A 13,578-nucleotide genomic window follows, 5' to 3' on the forward strand; every position below is an offset into this window, starting at 1 on the left:
TAGAATCCACTTAGAGTCTTAAGCCCTAGCATATTGCGGTTTTATTGTTCACAATTAGGAGAGTTTTATGGTACTTTTCTTGGTACTTTCTATGGTACTTTTACTTTATGGTACTTTCAATGGTACTTTTCTATGGTACTTTCTAAAGTACTTTCTATGGTACTTTTACTTTATGGTGCTTTCTTTTGATACATTGTATTAGTTTCCTATTGTTGCTGTAACAAATTTCAATAAATTTTATGACTTATAACAACACAAACCTAATATCTCACAGTCCTCCCAGTTAGAATTACTGAAATCCAGGTGTCAGCAAGGATGTGTTCCTCCTTTCCGCACTACCCAGACAGGGGTCCATACGGCGTTGTTCTGGACTCCCATCCTAACTTAAAGGGAAACCTTCACAATGTCTGGAGCCCTTGTTGTCCTGCAAGTGAAGGAGGAGGATGTCCTCAAATTCCTTGCAGCGGGAACCCACTTAGGTGGCACCAACTTTGACTTCCAAATGGAACAGTACATCTACAACAGGAAAAGTGATGGCATCTACATCATAAATCCGAAGAGAACCTGGGAGAAGCTTCTGTTGGCAGCTCGTGCCATTGTTGCCATTGAATTCCCAGCTGATGTCAGTGTCGTATCCTCCAGGAATACTGGCCAGCAAGCTGTGCTGAAGTTTGCTGCTGCCACTAGAGCCACTCCTATTGCTGGCCGCTTCACTCCTGGAACCTTCACTAACCAGATCCAGGCAGCCTTCCGGGAGCCAAGACTTCTGGTGGTTACTAATCCCAGGGCTGACCACCAGCCTCTCACAGAGGCCTGTTACGTTAACCTGCCTCCCGTTGCTCTGTGTAACACAGACTCTCCGCTGTGCTATGTGGACATTGCCATCCCGTGCAACAACAAGGGAGCTCACTCAGTGGGCCTGATGTGGTGGATGCTTGCCCGGGAAGTTCTGCACATGTGTGGGACCATCTCCTGTGAACACCCATGGGAGGTCATGCCTGATCTCTGCTTCTACAGAGATCCTGAAGAGATTGAAAAGGAATAACAGGCAGCAGCTGAGAAAGCTGTGGCCAAGGAGGAATTTCAGGGTGAATGGACCACTCCTGCTCCGGAGTTCACTGCTATCCAACCTGAGGTGGCGGACTGGTCCAAAGGCATGCAGGTGCCCTCTGTGCCCACTCAGCAGTTCCCCACTGAAGACTGGTCTGCAGCTCCGACTGCTCAGGCCACTGAATGGGTAGGAACAACCCCTGAGTCGTCTTAAGCTGTTCTTCCACAGACTCTTCAAATGCAAATAGATTGACGGAAAACAAACAGTTTCTTAAAAAAAAAAAAAAAAGAATGTGTTTCCTTCTGAAGGTTCTAGGAGAGAATCAAGTCCTTGCATTCTCTTTGCTGATGGTCCCTTCCCTCATTTTCAAATCCAACAGGGTAGCATCTTCAAATCTCTCTGTTTCTCTCCTCTCTCTCTCTCTCCCCCCTCCTCCCCCCCGACCTCTGCCTCCGTCTTCACATCTTCTCTGACTCTCTTGCTTCCCTCTTATAAGCAGCCTTATGATTACATTGGGTCCACCCAGATAATCCAGGGTAATAATCTCGCCGAATCACATTTGCAGTCTCTTGAGCATGTAAGGTAACATCTACACAGGTTCTGGGGATTACGATATAGACTTCTATGTGTGTGTGTGGTGTTCGGGGGACGTTATCCCACCTACCACATTCGCATATTGAACTCATCTCCTAGTTAAAACTCCCCTGCTTACACTGTTCTGTGTACTTTAAAAAATGAAGTGTTTTTGAAACATTTTCCCAAAAAATGACATGAAGAAATGTACACCCTTTTTGGGTCTTCACATAGAATGTAGCACCAATCCTCTGGATACCAGGGCAGATCTTCTAGGAAGTGAATTTCTAGGTGTTGTAGAAGGAAACTGTTCACTGAGTCCAAATTTTCTTAGCACAGCACCCCCCAAAAGTTCAGTTTCTCTAGCTAAAGGTAAAAGCTCTCTGAGTTCTACTGGATGGTACTCTGGGGAATATTTTTGTGTGCTGAACACAATTAAAATTATAATTCTTTTCTTGCATTTATGCATATTAAAATAGAATATCAACTTAATGTTTTGACTCTTAATAAGTTTTCCCCAAAAGGAGATCGTTACTCACGGTTCACACAGTGTGAAAGCCACGAATGTGTCCCTTGGCAGCCTGAGACTTACTGTGACTCTATTTCCATACTGAATACAAATTCATATAAAAATATATTCATTCCCCTATTCTCCCTGCATTGAGGTTTACGAATGAATAAATGGTGGGTTAGCAGTTCTAAGAATATTGGGGCAGGGTCATAAGGACTTATGCCTGCTGGAAAGATCCTTTGGGGCAAGAGAGGTCTATTAGCCCATTCCATGTTTCCCAAGCTGAGGGAGAGGCCAGAGGGCCACATTCTGAGCTGAGAGGTTTTGAAACTTTGCTTTCCTTGGCCCTACAAAGCATAAGCTTTCTGATATTTCTCTCTCTTAAGCTATTTAATGAGGAGGAAGAGAGACATTTTCCTCAGTATTGAGTGGAAAGGAAGAGTAGATGAGAAGGTATGGCTGGAGGATTTCTAAACCCACAACTACACCCCAGTTTACTCCAAAGATGGAGACACTGTAGCATGAACAGCTGAAGTAGCATTTTGCTCTTCGTTGAAGGTATTTTCTGCAGAGTTTTGGAAGAGCTATGAACTAGTGGGAAGAAACCACATATATAGGCCTTGATACACACACACACACACATATTTAGATTAATAAGTTCGTGTTTTAATTAACCAATGATACAGTGTCATATTATGAATAAACTGGCCATCAAGGATGAAGGAATGGAGTGAGGAAGAGGTTTCCTGGGCCTCAGAGACTCTGATAGGAGCCCAAAGCTGTTGATACTAGTGTTTGTGCAAGAAACGGTTTCATGAGATCAAGAGAACTCAACTCTTGCTGTGGCGTAGTCCTATAAGCTTATATTATCATTCAGGAAGAATATACCTGACATTTGACAGAAGGTTTTCAAACATCAGGACATCCGTGTTCTTGATCCAAATTCAGTGTCAGCGAAGACTGAGTCATCGCTTCTTATTGGCAGTTGTTGCTTTACTTTATAATACCTTTTATATTAGTTATCCTTTGGGGGCAACATGATGAACTTCAGATCTTTTATTGACTTTTTTTTTTTTTAATATTTATTTACATAGGCTGCTCCTGGTCTTAGTTGCGGCATGTGGGATCTTTGTTGCTGCGTGGGAGATCTTTAGTTGCGGCATGTGAACTCTTAGTTGTGGCATGTGGACTTCTTAGTTGTGGCATGCGGACTCCTTGTTGCAGCATGCAGACTTCTTAGTTGCAGCATGCGGACTCTTAGTTGTGGCACGCATGTAGGATCTAGTTCCCTGATCAGGGATCGAACCCGGGCCCCCTGCATTGGGAATGCGGAGTCTTACCCACTGGACCACCAGGGAAGTCCCTGAGTGTTTTTTCTTTTCTTTTTTTATAGATCTTTATTGGAGTATAATTGCTTCACAGTACCGTGTTAGTTTCTGTTGTACACCAAAGTGAATCAGCCATATGCATACATATATCCCCATATCCCCTCCCTCTTGAGCCTCCCTCCCACCCTCCCTATCCCACCCCTCTAGGTGGTCAGAAAGCACCGAGCTGATCACCCTGTGCTATGCAGCTGCTTCCCACTAGCTAACTATTTTACGTTTGGTAGTGTATATATGTCCATGCCACTCTCACTTCGTCCCAGCTTCCCCCTCCCCCACCACGTCCTCAAGTCCATTCTCTATGTCTACGTCTTTATTCCTGCCCTGCCACTAGGTTCATCAGTACCATTTTTTTTTGATTCCATATATATACGTTAGCATACGGTATTTGTTTTTCTCTTTCTTACTTCACTCTGTATGACAGACTCTAGGTCCATCCACCTCACTACAAATAACTCAATTTCGTTCCTTTTTATGGCTGAGTAATATTCCATTGTATATATGTGCCACATCTTCTTTATCTATTCATCTGTCTATGGACATTTAGGTTGCTTCCATGTTCTGGCTATTGTAAATAGTGCTGCAATGAACATTGTGGTACATGACTCTTTTTGAACTATGGTTTCCTCAGCGTATATGCCCAGTAGTGGGATTGCTGGGTCATATGGTAGTTCTATTTTTAGTTTTTTAAGGAACCTCCATACTGTTCTCCATAGTGGTTGTATCAATTTACATTTCCACCTACAGTGCAGGAGGGTTTCCTTTTCACAACACCCTTTACACCATTTATTGTTTCTAGATTTTTTGATAATAGCCATTCTGACTGGTGTGAGGTGATACCTCATTGTAGTTTTGATGTGCATTTCTCTACTATTCAGTGATGCTGAGCATCTTTTCATGTGTTTGTTGGCCATCTGTATGTCTTCTTTGGTGAAATGTCTATTTAGGTCTTCCACCCATTTTTAAATTGGATTGTATGTTTTTTTGATATTCAGCTCCATGAGCTATTTGTATATTTTGGAGACTAATCCTTTGTCTACTGTTTCATTTGCAAATGTATTCTCCCATTCTGAGGGTTGTCTTTTTGTCTTGTTTATGGCTTCCTTTGCTGTGCAAAAAGCTTTTAAATTTAATTAGGTCCCATTTGTTTATTTTTGTTTTTATTTTCATTACTCTAGGGGGTGGGTCAAAAAAGATCTTGCTGTGGTTTATGTCAAAGTGTGTTTCTCCTATGTTTTCCTGTAAGAGTTTTATAGTGTCTGGTCTTAGATTTAGGTCTTTAATCTATTTGAGTTTATTTTTGTGTATGGTGGTAGGGAGTGTTCTAATTTCATTCTTTTACATGTACCTGTCCAGTTTTCCCAGCACCACTTATTGAAGAGGCTGTCTTTTCTCCATTGTATGTTCTTTCCTCTTTTGTTGTAAATTAGGTGATCAATGTGCATGGGTCTATCTCTGGGTACTCTATCCTGTACCATTGATCTATGCCAGTACCTTACTGTTTTGATTACTGTAGCTTTGTAGTATACTCTGAAGTCAGGGAGTCTCATTCCTCCAGCTCCGTTTTTCTTTCTCAAGATTGCTTTGGCTATTTGGGGTCTTTTGCGTTTCCATATGAATTGTAAAACTTTTTGTTCTAAATCTGTGAAGAATGCCATTGGTAGTTTGATAGGGATTGCATTGAATCTGTAGATTGCTTTGGGTAGTATAATCATTTTCACAATATTGATTCTTCCAATCCAAGAACATGGTATATTTCTCCATCTGTTTATGTCATCTTTGATTTCTTTCATCAGTGTTTTATAGTTTTCTGAGTACAAGTCTTTTGCCTCCTTAGGTTGGTTTATTTCTAGGTATTTTTTTCTTTTTGTTGTGATGGTAAATGTGAGTGTTTCCTTAATTTCTCTTTCTGACTTTTTGTTGTTAGTGTATAAGAATGCCAGAGATTTCTGTGCATTAATTTTGTATCCTGCAACCTTACCAAATTCATTGATTGGTGCTAGTAGTTTTCTCATGACATCTTTAGGATTTTCTATATATATTATCATGTCGTCTGCAAACAGTGACAGTTTTATTTCTTCTTTTACAATTTGTATTCCTTTTGTTTCTTTTTCTTCTCTGATTGCTGTGGCTAGAACTTCCAAAACTATGTTGAATAATAGTGGCGAGAGTGGACATCCTTGTCTTATTCCTGATCTTGGAGGAAATGCTTTCAGTTTTTCATCATTGAGTATGATGTTTGCTGTGGGTTTGTCATATATGGCCTTTATTATGTTGAGGTAGGTTCCCTCTATGCCCACTTTCTGGAGAGTTTTTTTCATAAATGGGTGTTGAATTTTGTCAAAAGCTTTTTCTGCATCTACTGAGATTATCATATTGTTTTTATTCCTTAATTTGTTAATATGGTGTATCACATTGATTGATTTGCGTATATTGAAGAATCCTTGCATCCCTGGGAAAAATCCCACTTGATCATGGTGTATGATCCTTTTGATATCTTGTTGGATTCTGTTTGCTAGTATTTTGTTTAGGATTTTTGCATCTATTTTCATCCGTGATATTGGTCTATAATTTTCTTTTTTGTGTGATATCTTTTTCTGGTTTTGGTATCAGGGTGATGGTTGCTTTGTAGAACGAATTTGGGAATGTTACTCCCTCTGCAATTTTTTGGAAGAGTTTGAGAAGGAGCAGTGTTAACTCTTCTTTAAATGGTAGAATTTGCCTGTGAAGCCATCTGGTCCTGGACTTCTGTTTGTTAGAAGATTTTTAATAACAGTTTCAATTTCATTACTTGTGGTAGGTCTGTTTATTTTTTCTAATTCTTCCTGGTTCAGGCTTGGAAAATTGGACCTTTCCAAGAATTTGTCAACTTCTTGGTGTTGTCCATTTTATTGGCATATGTTTATTTGTAGTAGTCTCTTATAATCCTTTGTATTGCTGTGGTGCCAGTTGTGATTTCTCCTTTTTCATTTCTAATTTTATTGATTTGCATCCTCTCCCTTTTTTTTTCTTGATGAGTCTGGCTAAGGGTTTATCAATTTTGTTTATCTTCTCAAAGAACCAACTTTTAGTTTTATTGATCTTTGCCATTGTTTTCTTTGTTTCTATTTCATTTATTTCTGCTCTGATATTTATGACTTCTTTCCTTCTACTGACTTTGGGTTTTCTTTGTTCTTCATTCTCTAGTTGCTTTAGGTGTAGGGTTAGATTGTTTATTTGAGATTTTTCTTGTTTCTTGTGGTGAGATTGAATTTCTATAAACTTGCCTCTTAGAACTGCTTTTGCTGCCTCCCATAGGTTTTGGGTCGTCGAGTTTTTGTTGTCATTTGTTTCTATGTATTTTTTAATTTCTTCTTTGATTTCTTCAGTGGTCTCTTGGTTATTTAGTAGCATCCTGTTAGCCTCCGTGTATTTGTGTTTTTTTCAGTTTTTTTCCTGTAATTGATTTCCGATCTCATAGCATTGTGGTCAGAAAAGATGCTTGATACAATTTCAGTTTTCTTAAATTTTCCGATGCTTGAGTTGTGACCCAAAATGTGATCTATCCTGGAGAATGTTCCATGTGCACTTGAGAAGAAAGTGTATTCTGTGACTTTCAGGTGGAATGTTCTATAAATATCAATTAAATCTATCTGGTCTATTGTGTCATTTAAAGCTTGTGTTTCCTTATTTATTTTCTGTTTCGATGATCTGTCCATTGGTGTAAGTGGGGTGTTAATGTCTCCTACTATTATTGTGTTACTGTTGATTTCCCTTTTCATGGTTGTTAGTATTTGCTTTATGTATTGAGGTGCTCCTACGTTGGGTGCATAAACATTTATAATTGTTATGTCTTCTTCTTGGGTTGATCCCTTGATCATTATGTAGTGTCCTTCCTTATCTCTTGTAACACTATTTTAAAGTCTATTTTATCTGTTACACGTATTGCTATTCCAGCTTTCTTTTGATTTCCATTTTCATGGAATATCTTTTTCCATCCCTTCACTTTCAGTCTGTATGTGTCCCTAGGTATGAAGTGGGTCTCTTGTAGACAGCATATATAAGGGTCTTGTTTTTGTATCCATTCAGGAAACCTGTGTCTTTTGGTTGGGGCATTTAATTCATTTATATTTAAGGTTATTATCGATATGTATGTTCCTATTCCCATTTTCTTAATTGTTTTGGGATTGTTTTTGTGGGTCTTTTTCTTCTCTTGTGTTTCCCGCCTAGAGAAGTTTCTTTAGCATTTGTTGTAAAGCTGGTTTGGTGGTGCTGAATTCTTTTAGCTTTTGCTTGCCTGAAAAGCTTTTGATTTCTCCATTGAATCTGAATGAGATCCTTGCTGGGTGGAGTAATCTTGGTTGTAGGTTTTTCTCTTTCATCACTTTAAGTATATCCTGCCACTCCCTTCTGGCCTGCAGTTTCTGCTGAAAAATCAGCCGATAACCTTATGGGGATTCCTTTGTATGTTATTTTTGTTTTTCCCTTGCTGCTTTTAAAATTTTTTCTTTGAATTTAATTTTTGTTAGTTTGATTAATATGTGTCTTGGTGTGTTTCTCCTAGGGTTTATCCTGTATGTGACTCTCTGTGCTTCCTGGACTTGTGTGACTATTTCCTTTCTCATGTTAGGGAATTTTTCCACTGTAATCTCTTCAAATATTTTCTCAGACCCTTTCTCTTTCTCTTCTTCTGAGACCACTATAATTCGAATGTTGGTGCTTTTAGTGTTGTCCCAGACATCTCTGAGATTGTCTTCAATTCTTTTTTTTTTTTAATTAATTAATTTATTTATTATTTATTTTTATGGCTGTGTTGGGTCTTCATTTCTGTGCGAGGGCTTTCTCTAGTTGTGGCAAGCGGGGACCACTCTTCATCGCAGTGTGCGGGCCTCTTACTGTTGCGGCCTCTCTTGTTGCGGAGCACAGGCTCCAGACGCGCAGGCTCAGTAATTGTGGCTCACGGGCCCAGCTGCTCCGCGGCATGTGGGATCTTCCCAGACCAGGGCTCGAACCTGAGTCCCCTGCATTGGCAGGCAGATTCTCAACCACTGTGCCACTAGGGAAGCCCTGTCTTCAATTCTTTTCATTCTTTTTTCTTTATTCTGCTCCTCAGCAGTTATTTCCACCATTTTGTCTTCAAGCTCACCTATTCGTTCTTCTGCCTCAGTTATTCTGTTACTGATTCCTTCTAGTGTAATTTTCATTTCACTTATTGTGGTGTTCATCTCTGTTTGCTCTTTAGTTCTTCAAGATCTTTGTTAAATATTTCTTGTATTTTCTCAATCCGTACCTCCATTCTATTTCCAAGATTCTGGCTCATCTTTACTATCATTACTCTGATTTTTTTTTCAGGTAGATTGCCTATTTCCCCTTCATTTATTTGGTCGTGTAGGATTTTACCTTGCTCCTTCATCTGTGACATATTTATTGCCGTCTCATTTTTCTTTTTTTTGATGAGTGGGATTGTGTTCCTATCTTACTGGTTGTTTGGCCTGAGGCTTCCAACACTGGAGCTTGTAGGCTGTTGGGTAGAGCTGGGCCTTGGTGCCGAGTTGAGAACCTCCGTGAGACCTCACTCCGTTGAATATTCCCTAGGGTCTGAGGTTCTCTGTTAGTCCAGTTGTTCGGATTTGGAGCTCCCACTGCAGGATCTTTGGCCTGACCCCTGGCTTGTGATCCAAGGTCCTGTAAGCCACGTGGGGTGGCAAAAAAAAAATGAAAAATAAGGAAGAATAACAAAGTAAAAAATAAAATTAGACTAGGGAACTAACAGATATGTTAAAAAGAATGTAAAAATAAAAATATAGATGAAACAACAACTGGAAGGTAAAACAGAACACAATAGTAAAAAAAGAGGAGGAGAAAAAAAAAAGGTATAAAAGGCCTTGGCTGTGGAGGGCGGGGCTTAAACAGGGGCGGGGCTTGGACAGTGGGCAGGGCCTATGCTTAGCACCCACAGGGCTGGAAAAGGCCCTGGGAGTTGTGGGGGGTGGGGCTTAGGCTCAGCGGAACAGAAGGGTCCCAGGCATGCCTCCTGCCTCTGGTCTCAGAGGGCAGGGGACCCCACCTAGGAGCCCAGCAGGCTTCAGGCTGAGTGGGCAGGGTAAACATCCTCTGCTCCTCTACTGCTCCTCTGGTCCCAGAGGGCCCCTCCCACCCATGTCTCCTGTTCTCCTCCTGGTCTCCCTCCTATGCCCCAAGGACCCATGCGGCCTGGAGGGGACTTTGGAGGGCAGGGGACCAGCCTGGGAGCTCAGTAAATTTCCCAGGGTCGAGTGAGCAGGGCCAATGCCCTCCGCTCCTCTTCCACTCTTCTGGTCCTGGAGGGCCCCTCCCACCTGCCTCTCCTGTTCTCCCCCCGGCCTCCCTCCTATGCCCACAGGACCAAGAGGCCCCAGGGGGGCCCTCTGAGGGTGTAGGACCCAGCCCAGTTGGGCAGAGGAAATACTGAGTGTGCTCCTCCTTGATCTGAGCCCCGGAGTGTCCCTTCAGGTGTGGGAACCCCTCCCCACTCTCAGCCACCCCTCAGGGGCGCTGGTCCTGTCTGGCCTCCACTTCTCCTCCCCCCACATCTTACCAGTTCGCTTGGGGGTTCCTCCTGTCTCCTTGGGCATTGAGGTCTCCCACCAGCACCTGGCAGGCACCCTAGTTGTGTGGAGACACGAACCCCGCATCTTCCCACACCGCTGTCTTGACTCCTCAGATGTCCCTCAGTGTTTCTAATTGACAGCAATCTTTGTTTCTCTTTTGATGCTCAAATTGTCACAGTTTGAGAAGTAGGAGCCCCATCAAGTCCGTTCTTGTAGTCATTTTCATACATCTTTAAAAGTTAACCTTGCTTTCTAATGTCAGCAAACTATTCCAAGATGGTCTTGAGTTCTCCTGCACTGAACGTGGACTCAGTGGCTCTCTAAAGTACCCTGATTATCTTTGGTGGAGAATAATGTTAAAGACCAGACTCTGTATACTAGTGCTGCAGACTATATTGTTTCACAGGAGAACTGGCAGTAGATCCGAGTGACAAAAGAAAAGGGGCAATTTAAATCAGAGAAATAATTAGAAGAATCTCCAATTCCACAAAAAGGTCATTATTTCAATTTTGGTCTTTACTAAGGTTATTTTTCCCTTTCTCTGGTATGAGAGCTTCCTCATCTAAAATCCCCCCTCTCTTTTTATACCAACTTTAATAATAGTTTATAACTCTAGTTTGATAGTCATAGTTTGATATAACAATTACACATTATCATACCAAACCATATGTATTTAAAGTGAAGATTTGACCCCAAATTTAGAACTCTCAATTTTCCTTTTCACTCTTGGTCCAAGCATCTTGAATGGATGCAGGTCAAAATCATCTAACATTAACCTCACCAAATTTCTGAAAACAGAAAAAAAAAAAATAAGAACTTCTAATTTCCTTCTGGAGCAACATTTACAAAATAAATAATTCAGAATACACTGAGATATAGGATCCACATGAAATTATGTATAATCGTTGAAGGATAATAATAAAGGGTATAATGTAGGCAAATATAATCTTTTGTAGTTCTATTTAAGTTTCACTTTTAGTACTCTATAATAACTATTTTTTTATTTCTCTTATAATGTTTGTATAATGTTTATTTCTGCTTTTAAAAAGACATTCAGATAAATGTAGATATTCATTATTTCAATATTCTAATGAGTTAACTTTCCCAAATCTAATTATAGTACCAGAATAAATAAACAAAATGATAATAAAAATTATCAGGCATTTTAACCAAAAATTTTATGTGCAACAGCTTTTGAAGGGCTGTTTAACTGCTTAGACACACGTGTACATGCACATCCTCACACAGAAACAATGTATATCTCACATCTGCACATCTAGATTGCAACATACTTCACATGTATTTTTATGTTTTCATTACACTTACATATTTCTTTATCTCAAGTTAGGAAGTGGTCTACTTGAGGTCCAGTAATTTCCCTCATGTAGGTTTCATTTTCACCAAAATATAAGTGGGCCAGCCAGACATCCAATTTGCTGCTTATGATTATATTGATGTCTGTTCCTATGTTTGTGTATTTCCACTGTTCTACCTTATTCCATTGTTTGACTATTTTGCAATTTCTGTGTTCTACTAATGAACACTTATGCAGTTCTCCATTTTGCTATTATAGACACTGCTGCAATGACCATTCTAATACTTGACTCCTGAGATAAAAAACATAAAAGTTTATCTAGATTATATTCTTGGGTCTTATGATATATTTATTTTCAAATTTACTAGAAAATCTCAAATTGCTTTCTAAAGTAGTTGTACCAGTTTGCAAGTTTATTTAAACACTATCACTGTGGTTTTAATTTTCATTTTCCTGACTACCAGTGAGCTTGAGTAGCGTTTCAAATGATTTTTTTTTTGCCAGTCTTATTTCCTACTTTGTGAAATACCTGTTGGCACCTGTTGCCAGTTTTTCTATTGGATCATCTGTCCTTTTTTATTGATAGTAATTAATTCTTAACTGCCCATGGATGTCTCCAGCAGAGACTTCCAACACTACCTGAAAGATCTAAACTGCATCAAATGCACTAGAATTCATTGCCATCCCACTAGTAGACTCTGCTACTCTCTTTTCCTCAAAAGGCCTCCTGTCTCCTTAGTTGAGAAGTCTGGGAAGCCCAGGTCCTTCCTCCCATCAGTCTTGGGGAAGAACTTAGTAGATATTCTTTGTCAGGGATTGAGCACCCTCATAGATCCTTAATCTAAGCCTAGAATATTTCCTTCCTGACTCTCTGGATCTTCTTTCATTTCTAGCAAAATGGGGGAGATCTTCCTTTTGACAGGGACTTGTTTGATTCTCATCCACCTATGTCTCGTTGCCTCTTTCAGTTTAACAGGGTTTGTTCTGGGCATTGTGACTACTACCAGTGCAGGCCGTGGGGCCATGCCTCCACTTGTGGCCACTCATGCCTCTATCTCTGAGTACAAAGCTGTTCCCATACTCTCCTCCTCTCCCACGTACCTGGTACTGCTATATCCTGTCAAGTCCTTCACAAGATGGCAGTCTTCTTCTTCTCAACTCCTAATTTTTCCCCACTAGTATTAACATTTTATTACATTTTCTGATTTCACATATTCTTACTGATTGACCTAATAGTTGTACTCCTCTAATACAATATATTTTCCCTCGGTAAAACTCTAAAGTGACCCAGATGTGAGAGAGGGAAGACGTTCTCAGGTTTGTAGCCTTGTAGAAATCGGGCACATCGCTAGCCATCCCCTTTATCTCACTTGACTTCAACCCAGCAAGGTTTTCTTCTTCCCTGAATAAGATCCTATTCAAAACACAGTAGTTATGAAAGGAGGAGATCAAGGTGGCAGAGTAGGAGGACACAGAGCTCATCTCCCACCACAGACATCAAAAATACCTCTACATGTGGAGCAGTTCGCACTGAAACAAACTGGAGACTGGCAGAATGACTCTCATACAACCAAGGCTGTAACGTGGAGTCAGGTAGGAAGGGAAGAGAAGTGATGAGGTTGGGACCTGTGCCCCTCGGAGGGGACACAGAAGAGGAGGGGGATTACATTGGCTTGAAGATCCTCCCTGGGGCGTGAGCAACTTGAACCATACGTTGGGTGCCCACGTCTGGGGCCCAACACTGGGAAGGATGAGTCCCCTTAGCTTATTTGAGAACCAATGGGACTGACAGCAGGGCTGTAAGAAGCCTAAACTCTGCTTGTGAAACACATGCACATGCTTGCTTACTCCTGAAGCAAGGCAGAAGCAGGCTAAAACTGCCTGGGACTCTGGCTGGTTTCCCAGAACTGCCCCAGCGTTTGCCCCCCGCCTGATGTGAGTGCGCGCTCCAGCCCATTTTGCTCCATGGTAGAGCTCCACACTAGGGCGAAGGCCGCTGCAGCTGAGGAGAGTACGCAGTTGTAGGAGACAGAGCCGGTTTGACGCAGCACAGCAGCAGTGGTGTTCGTGGGGGTGGCAGATTAGGAGCGGTCTGGAGCTCTGACTGGTGCTAGGACCATGCCAACGTGCATACCAGCCCACACTGAGTGCCCACTCCAGCCCTTCATGCTCCT

General features: G+C 41.1%; 1 pseudogene; it reads left to right on the forward strand.

Annotated features, from left to right (window-relative positions):
- The first annotated feature begins 403 nt into the window (after positions 1-403).
- On the forward strand, positions 404-1,264 carry LOC103018800 (40S ribosomal protein SA-like; annotated as a pseudogene).
- The last annotated feature ends 12,314 nt before the right edge of the window (positions 1,265-13,578 follow it).

The sequence above is a fragment of the Balaenoptera acutorostrata genome, chromosome 12 (genome assembly GCF_949987535.1).
Source record: "Balaenoptera acutorostrata chromosome 12, mBalAcu1.1, whole genome shotgun sequence".
NCBI lineage: Eukaryota > Metazoa > Chordata > Mammalia > Artiodactyla > Balaenopteridae > Balaenoptera > Balaenoptera acutorostrata.